Here is a 10,000-nt window from a genome sequence, read left to right on the forward strand (position 1 = left end):
CTTGGGAAAAATGTCTACTTTGTGTCTCAAAGGTGTGTGTGTATATGTGTGCGTGTATATATATATATATTATGTATTTATATATATTTATGTATATGTGTATATATGCACATATATATATAGATATATATACATATATATATATATATTATGTATTTATATATGTTTATGTATATGTGTATTTATTTTAAAAATCCTATGGTATAAATTGAGGGAAGTATGACTGCTATTTCAAGTAGGTCAAGTAACCATGGAGAGAGACTTCCTCATTGATAATTATGTATTTTATTAAATGGTGACTGTGTTTAATATTTATTAGTTTTTGTTGTAAGTGGAGTAGGTTGCATGGGTGGTTGGTGAAACTATATATTGTAAAATACTCCTGAAGATATAGACTTCTCTGTGAAGGGCCTCTAAAAAAAAACAACTTTCCCTGGGGAGTAGGGGTTGTTTAAAATCTTATTCTATTCCTCATCTTTATCTTACATGTAACTGTCTGTCTTTCTATACCTGCAACACTTGATGCCAGCCAAATGTCCCAATACAATTAAGGTCAGGCAAAAAGTTTTGTCTCTATTTGTTCCACGCCCATTTCCTGTGTGTGCGTGTAGAAGGTGGTGGTTGTTTCCTTCTTTTTCTCTCCTTTCTGCCTTCCACCTGACTCCCCAACCCCTACCTTATTACTACAACAATCCTCTTGTTTATGTATGTATGACTGTATGTATGCCTGCTTGGTCAGCTATAGTCCCCCCTTCCTCCCCTCTCTCTGTGCCCCTCTCTCTCTGCCTCTCTCTCTCTCTGATAAAGTGTTGTCCTCCAGTTATTTAGGCTATATCACTAGACAAGTGTTTGCTTACAAACTGTCATTAATTCCCTGCTAAAGTTATTGTCTGCAGTCACAAAGCTGAATTGTTTCCCTCCTAGCTTTTTGGGAAGTTCTATTATATAGGTTACTGGTATCTTGTTGCTAACAACAGCAGCAGCAGCAGTAGCTACAGCAGTGAGTCTGGGTGGAGCAAATTATGAATGTAGATGTTTCAGTAAGAAAAAGGGGTTTAAAAGTATACAGTAAAATAATGGTGTACAAATTAAGACATAAAAGAAAAGTCATTGATTATGTTAGAGATTATATTAGTCATTGATTATGTTAGAGATTATAGGAAAGTTTGTTAGGTCATTAAACTCATACATTGCTGCCATGCTTAGATACCATCCTGAAGAGTTTTAGTTGATTACATCCACCCTATTACTATACAAATTAAAACGGTAACATCTAACCACTTGAACGAAACATTAGCTTAACTAAATTACCACATTAAATGTAGTAATTTAGTATAAGCTACAAAATTCTTACACTCTCTCAATTTCTTGTAATTCAGACCACATCATGGTCTCAGCAGACAAAATGGAAACTGCATTGCTTCAAAGTATGGCAAGGGAGATGTGCTGGAACAGCTACTGTCAATAACTCATGGGGCTTGCTTTTGTGGACAGCCATCTCCACCCTGATGGTGGTGAGCAGGAATATGGTCTAGGGGGACTGAGAATGCTGGAGGTCTCCACTGCCACTGGCTCAAACATAAATAAATTTGTCAGAGTGACTGAAACTTTGACAGTTGCTTTTCATCAGCTTGATGTGCATCGGAGCCTGGGCTGGTAGCTGAACACACCAAATTATGGCTGAAGAAGGTGTCACAGTATGTCGCATCCCAGATGTGGGTGGTGTCTGCTGTCACAGAATGGGAAAATTGTCATACAGTCAGGCCTTTTACTATTCCCTCAGTGTAGCCCAACTGACTTGAGCTGGGAAAGGAAGCCTATGGCATCTGGGCCATGCTTTATGATTTAAGGGTGGAAGGCAGCCAGCACTAAAAGAGCATGACAATGGGTGGAGGCTGAAAGAATCCATAGTGGATCCGCAGTGACATTTGTGAGGCTCACAGATCTGGAGTCCAAGCCTAGCTATCTCAATTTATTGGAGGAAAACAATGCAAATGACAACACTAGATTGTATTTGTCCTGGTATAGACACACATGAAGATGGGTATTCCTAACCTAATATGTATCATCATCATCATCATCATCATTATCGTCATTTAACAACCATCTTCCTTGCTAGCATGGGTTGAACAGTTCAACAGGATCTGATGAGTTAGAGGATTGCATCAAACTTTAACATCTGTTTTGGCATATTTTTTATACCTGGATGCTCATCCTAACACCAGCCACTTGAAAGTAGGTACTGTGTTCTTTTTTTAAATTTTTTTTGCTGCACCAGCACTTCTGAGGTCACCAAGTAACTCACCCGACAGGACCTCTTCAAATCAGTGGAATGAGGTGGGGTGTAGTATCAAGAGAAGTGACTTTATGCTAGGCATTGAGAAGTGAATATATGATTGAGGGACAGGAACAGGTGTCTTGCTAAAGAGGAAATACAGGGCTTCCCCAGCTGGAGAGAAAGAAGAGATGGTGGTGATGAGGTGTCAGGGTGTACTCTCAAGGCACAAGAAGGTGAATATGAGAGGGGTGCATAGCAACAGTATAATAAAACCATAGATAAATGAAAAATAGAGAAATGAGGTGAAGTGTAAGAATGGGTGAGAGAAGGATGCACAGTGATAGGTGGAAGTCAGTAGAATGTTGAGGTGGAAATCGTGAAGAACAAAGAGCGGGGTGCATAGTGAGCGTCCAAATATCCCCACTGCATCTTGTAAATTAGTCAGCTGTGATAAACAGTGTTTAACTAGATAAGTTTAAAGGCTTGTTACAGGTGTCTCCTTCAATCTGGAATAACAGGAGCTGGCAGGTCGGCTTATTGGATGTATAGTAATGATAAACTAAAATTACAGTAATCAAGGACAGTTTAACTGTCTCTCCTAAACAAGTCTCAAAACTTCTGGAATGCACCTTGTGTGTGTGTGTGTGTGTGTGTGTGTGTGTGTATGATATGTTTATATGTGTGTGTCATATATATATATATAATTTATATTTATAATAATCTTGTGTTATCAATAATTTCAGATCACATTCTGAGGTTTCTTTATCATAAATGTAAAAGAAGTTTAATATGATACTAGGTTGTTAGAAATTAGTTGGTATAGCCTGTCTGTTGGTCCTTAAGCAACTGCAAAATTGTCCAGAATCCTCATAGATTTGCTAATCTTAAAAGTTAAATTCGGTTGGAGTTCAGTTGATGTAATTAGTAACTTGATTGCTCTGAAAGATATATGGTTCAACTCTAATGTTGGGATTAAATAATTTTTTTCTGATATTGACTGTACTGGACTGTCACATGTATAATTTATACTTAAGCTGTCTTAACCCTTTAGCATTCAGACTACTCTGAAATGCAATGCTTATTTATTCAATTACACATAAGTTCACCACCATCCATTCATCACAGGTAAGTTCACTGCCATCAATTCACTGTGAAGAAAATTCACTGTGAGTGAAGTTCACTGTGAGGAAAGTTTACCGATGATATATATCCATAGTATCTCACCATTAATAGTTAAAAATTATTTTATTGTAAAAATGAGAGAAAAATTGAAGTTGAAAAATTGTCAAAAATTTTGTGTGGTGAACTTTCCCTGTGGTGAATTGATGATGCTGAACTTACCAGACATGTATTTATTCACAATGTTCTGAATTAATCATACATTATCTTGTGGCTTTGAGATTTCAATGATGTGATTGTTTATTTTTTAGAATGACATTGTAGGGTATGTGTGAGAGGCCAGGTCTGTCCAGTTTCAACATAAAAGAGGTGGCCAGTTTAAATGCTGAAGAGTTAAACATTTATGCTATAACTCTAACAGGATAAAAGTGACTTCATAACTCTGTGGAGAAAGCATAGGTTTGTGAAGTGCCTTTTGTCTTACCAACATCTCTTTTGCATTAGAAAATGCCCCCCCCCCCCCCATTCACTTTGAAGAGGGTTAGCAATGGGAAGGGCATCCATCCATAGAAACTGAGCCAAAATGCTACGTATAAATATCTGTCTATGAAAGAAGTAGCTTCGAATATGTGGTACCTTAGACTGTGATAACCCATCCAACCACTAATCAAGATTATATATACATGCATATATATATAAAATCAAGATTATATAATTTTGACTAGTGGTAGGTAGGCAGAAACTGTACAGGCTTCTTTTGTGCATGTTGTGTTTATTGATGATAATTTAGTGCGTTGAGCAGAAATACTCATTTGCTGAGTTCTTATGTGGAGTTTGCAGTTAACTCTTTCATTACTATATTTCTAAAAATAAAAAAGATTTTTAAATAATTTTGTCAATTTTAAGCTGGAGTTTGGAATATAAATTAACATGGAATTTTGAAGGAAAGCTTTAATTTAGATCACTTTAAAATAAAATGGTAAAATTTTATCATAGAAACAGGGGTGGTCTCAGATAGGTTAGTATCCAAAAAGTTCACGTTGAAAGCACCGGTTCTCGTCTGATCACCGAAGTTAAGCAACATCGAGCCTAGTTAGTACTTAGATGGGTGACCACTTGGGAAACCTAGGTGCTGTAAGCATTTTCCCTTTTATAGGCGCAGGAGTGGCTGTGTGGTAAGTAGCTTGCTTACCAACCACATGGTCCCGGGTTCAGTCCCATTGCGTGGCATCTTGGGCAAGTGTCTTCTACTATAGCCTCGGGCCGACCAAAGCCTTGTGAGTGGATTTGGTAGACGGAAACTGAAAGAAGCCCGTCGTATATACATATGTGTGTATGTGTTTGTGTGTCTGTGTTTGTCCCCCCAACATCGCTTGACAACCGATGTTGGTGTGTTTATGTCCCCATAACTTAGCGGTTCAGCAAAAGAGACCGATAGGCTTGTAAAGAATAAGTCCTGGGGTCGGTTTGCTCGACTAAAGGCGGTGCTCCAGCATGGCCACAGTCAAAAGACTGAAACAAGTAAAAGAGTAAAAGAGAGAGTGAGAAAACAACAGACAATAGTTGTGAGGTGTGTCAATCAAACTGATAAAATCCCTTCAAGTAGTGCCCTAGCTTGGCTACAATCCAAGACAGAAACCAGTAGAAAAATAAAGAAATTTTTCTTATTTTGCTATTAACATGCTTCAGAGATGCTGCATCATTAAAATTTCCCCTTCCCCCACATTTTCTATCTGTAGTTGTTGATCTACAGATGTTAAAGCTGAATCAGCTCATCTCATCATTTTAAGAGAGCCTACAAAAGTCTTAAATATGGCTCTTTCCTTTCTGGTTAAGGAATTCAAGAAAAAATTTTCATACAAAATACACTTTTCTTAAACTAGCATTTTTGTTACCAAAAGAGAGAAGAGAGAGAAAAAAAAAATGAATCAAATTAATCTCCTTTGTGCAAACTTGTCTGGACTAAATCATCATCATCATCATCATCGTTTAACGTCCGCTTTCCATGCTAGCATGGGTTGGACGATTTGACTGAGGACTGGTGAAACCGGATGGCAACACCAGGCTCCAGTCTAATATGGCAGAGTTTCTACAGCTGGATGCCCTTCCTAACGCCAACCACTCAGAGAGTGTAGTGGGTGCTTTTACGTGTCACCCGCACGAAAATGGCCACGCTCGAAATGGTGTCTTTTATGTGCCACCCGCACAAGCCAGTCCAGGGGCACTGGCAACGATCTCGCTCGAAAATCCTACGGGAGCCAGTCAGACGGTACTGGCAACGGCCACGCTCAAAATGGTGCATCTCATGTGTCACCCGCACAAGAACCAGTCCAGGGGCACTGGCAACGATCTTACTTGGCTTGCCGGGTCTTCTCACGCACAGCACATTTCCAAAGGTCTCGGTCAGTAGTCATCGCCTCGGTGAGGCCCAATGTACGAAGGTCTTGCCTCACCACCTCAGCCCAAGTCTTCCTGGGCCTACCTCTTCCACGGGTTCCCTCAACTGTTAGGGTGTGGCACTTTTTCACGCAGCTATCCTCATCCATTCTCAGCACATGTCCATACCAGCGCAATCGTCTCTCTTGCACACCACAACTGGATCTTCTAATGTTCAGCTTTTCTCTCAAGATACTTACACTCTGACGGGTATTCACATTGACATTACACATCCAACGGAGCATACTGGCTTCATTCCTTGCGAGCTTACGTATGTCCTCAGCAGTTACAGCCCATGTTTCACTGCCATGTAGCATGGCTGTTCGTACGCATGCGTCATACAGTCTGCCTTTTACTCTGAGTGAGAGTCCCTTTGTCGCCAGCAGGGGTAAGAGCTCTCTAAACTTTGCCCAGGTTATTCTTATTCTAGCAGCTACACTTTCAGCGCACCCACCCCCACTACTAACTTGGTCACCCAGATAGCGGAAGCTATCGACTACCTCTAGTTTTTCAACCTGGAATGAGATAGAAGTTGTTTCCTGTTTGTTTACAGTCTTTATTGCACCTGAACATCTGCCACAAACAAAAACTAACTTGCTAGTTAACCTGCCTTTGATGTTGCTGCACCTCTTGTGTGTCCATAGCTTGCACCGGGTACATCTTATAGAGTTACTACCTACTCCTTTTCTACATACTGAGCAGGGCCATCTACCTGAAGGGGTTTGTGTTTTTTCTACCTTCCTACTTCTTAATACATGTTTATTGTTTATAATATGTTCAGATAATTATCTGCTTCAGTACTTAATTTCTTTTGTTAGTTGTTATATTAATTTGGACTAGCTGGAATTGTTACAGTCTACCTCACATTCTTCCTTCATTGACCAATTTCGAGACTTCTACAATCAAACTGAATTGAGTCTTAACACAGATGTTACACTGTGACTCCTGATAGAAATTTCCTTCAAATTGTGCTAACATTATTTTCAATTTTCAGTATTTTTTTTCTTTCTTGCAACCAAAATCTTAAATTCACTGTCTGCTTGCTCTTTAGATGATTTGAGAAATATTGGGAAAATGTGATTCTGATATGAAATAATAGTAATAGTAAATTTAAGCCATTTTTTTCTGGAAGGAGAGGGCAGCATGCTTATTGCTTGTGAAGGTCTCTGGTTCTAGGGCTGGCTACCAAATTTCCATGGCATATAAATGACTAAGATCATAACCTTCCCTCTGAATGGGACACTAGTCCATTGCAGGATTACTCCTTAACAGCAGAGTGGACTGGAGAAATATGAAATGAAGTGTTTTGCTCAAGAACACAACATACAGCTCAGTCTAGGAATTGAAACCACCGTCTAGTGATCATGAGTGCAACACTCTAATCTGTATGTCATGTGCCTTCACTTTTTTCTTTTTTTTTCACTTATTTTCTCACTTTTTAATTAGAGAGGAAGGGGTAGCATCTATAACCCTTTATTTTCTTCAGGGTCTCTGAGACTTGTGGCAGGAAGGATGTAATAATTATCAAACTGAATGTCTGGGCTGAATTAACTTTTGCTGGATGAACTTTCGCAAATGGTACCCAAGGGCTTGGTGGTGGTGTTAGACTAGGTTAAAGTAAATCTACCACAATCCAAGAACTTAGAACACTAAGAGATGGAACAAATTGCAAAGTATTCTGTCCAACTTTCTGACAATTTCCATTAACCAATAACCTTAAACTAGAACTTATTTCATTAACCCCTAAAAAATGAAAGACAAAGTTAATCTCAGCTGGATTTGGACTCAAAAGGACCAGAACAAATATTGTTGTATTTAGTTAGAACTCTTTATGTTCCAAGTTCAAATCCTGTTGGATCACTCTGCCTTTCCCTCTTGTTGGGTCAGTAAGATAAAGTACCAATCAAATACTGAAATTGATTTAATTGATGAACCTTACTTTCAAAATTTGTGACCTTGTGACACATAGTTACATCCATTAATATGAATTACTTACTATCTTACACACAGTCACATATGCATAAACATACACACAATTACATGTGCATAAATACTCACGCATGCACTCAGATTCTTCTATGCAGTTACTTGTTCTGCTTGAAATAGCTGCTAGATTTCCTTCAGATTACACCCTTCCATCCAGATAAAAAGTATGCATTAGATAATGTAAGCCTACATATCCATTAGGTTGGATAGTCATAGCTAGAATGCCTTTGATTATAGGTATGCTTGCTGAGGGCTAACCTGAGGCCAGACATATGTTAGTGTACACACACAACCAAATGGACATAGACAAACACACATACCTAGCTTCATAGACACATGAACCCACTTCTTCTATGCCAACCGCTAGATTCACACAGTTTTGTTTCTTTTCTTTAGATTCCTTCTCATTGCAGCTTTGTATTTTTGTAAGTTTTGTGAGAATCAGTCATTATTTCCCTACTCCCACACACATACACACTGTTTGTTATCTTCATGGAATCTTTTCCTGTGTATGTCTGTTGAGCGTGTGTATGTGTGCGCGTGTGCACGAGTTTTACATGTTGCTTTGCTTCTGTTTTTAAAATTATTTTCATATCTTTTTACAGCCATTTTCCCCTCTTATTCATGGTTTTGTGTATGTATTTTTTGTAATGCAATGTCTTTTTTTTAAATAAAAATGTATATATGTTTGTGTAAGTTTAAAAAACTTGGAAAATATTTGGGAAGTCTTTAGTTATTTCATGTGACCCCTAAGTGGAATGGTTTCATTACATTTCCTTAAATTATAATCAAGCATTAGTTTAACTTATTTTAGTATCTATTTTTGTTTTTGACTTTCTCCCCTTTTGGCAACATTTCCTTCAGGGAACACTGTATCTATCACCAATATTACAACATATGCCATAATCACCACATTACATATATGCAACCACCATTGCTAGTAACATCAGATCAACCACTACCATTGCCAACAAACATCACATATACCATTGACATTTCACCAGCAATAAATTCAATTCTTTAAACCTTATATATTTATATACTTTTGGAATGCAGGATTTTACTGAAATCTAATATGTCTTTCTGTCACAAAATTTCTTGTAGTTCTATAATGAAATCCAGATAGAGTGAAAGACGGTGAAAATAACTATAGCTGGCAGCTATCTTTGTTTATTGAATTGGAATTTTTCTTTCTCTCTACATTTTATTTACTTCATAGAAATCTTATTGCCTTGATGGATACAAGTTATGTGAAAATGTCATTATATATATTGAAGTTTCAATAAACATGTTGCTCATACACAGGCAAACCTTTCTAGAGATTAAGATTAACTGTGTTTAATCAGAAAAGGAGCTGAACCTTTGCAGACTCTTTTAGAACTGATGTAGCCATTGCATAGCTTGAACAGCTGCAAGACAAATGTGTACAGGAAATACATAGGTTGTGGAGGTGGGGAACTGAGGGTCTGGCTTACAATGCAGGGAATTCTGCTAAAGGAGCTAATGCCCAAGCAGTGGTGTTAAACGGGAGAGCATGTTATCCTGAATATCTTGGTAACATCCTTTTACAAAGGCTTAACACTTTAGCATTTAAATTGGCCATATCTAGCCCAAATATTCTCCTTATGTTCAAACTGGCTAAATCCAACCCTCTCACAATTAATGCATAATGTCATTCTAAAAATATACAATCACATCATTGAAATCTCAAATCTATGAGATAGTGCATGATTAATTGAAAGCAGCGTGAATAAATAAGCATTACATTTGATAGAGTACTCTGAATGGTAAAGGGTTAAGGTAATTGTATTGGTAGTAATGTGAGAATAATGAGTTAAATAGCAATGAGAACATTTCTGTGTATAAGAGACTAGATCAATGATTTAAAGGCGAGTTGCTGAATCAAAATTGCATAAACAATTCAAGAACTCACTGGAGACTAGTCTCTTGATGTGATGGTATTTCTTTGAGGTTATAGGTAACTGATGATACTTTGGTAAATATGGTGAAGGATTAATTAATAATAGGCACAGGCATGTTTCATCATCATCATCATCATCGTTTAATGTCCGCCTTCCATGCTAGCATGGGTTGGACGATTTGACTGAGGACTGGTGAAACCGGATGGCAACACCAGGCTCCAATCTAATTTGGCAGAGTTTCTACAGCTGGATGCCCTTC

The 10,000-nt window shown here is 38.0% G+C and overlaps 1 protein-coding gene and 1 pseudogene across 1 annotated transcript in view; both read left to right on the forward strand.

Moving 5' to 3' along the window:
• The window catches only part of LOC106877208 (laminin subunit beta-1), a 171,603-nt gene that overhangs the window by 92,699 nt on the left and 68,904 nt on the right, over positions 1-10,000 (forward strand). The window lies entirely within an intron of this gene.
• LOC128248200 (5S ribosomal RNA) lies at positions 4,420-4,538 on the forward strand (annotated as a pseudogene).

Source organism: Octopus bimaculoides, chromosome 6 (genome assembly GCF_046866305.1).
Source record: "Octopus bimaculoides isolate indiv1 chromosome 6, ASM4686630v1, whole genome shotgun sequence".
NCBI lineage: Eukaryota > Metazoa > Mollusca > Cephalopoda > Octopoda > Octopodidae > Octopus > Octopus bimaculoides.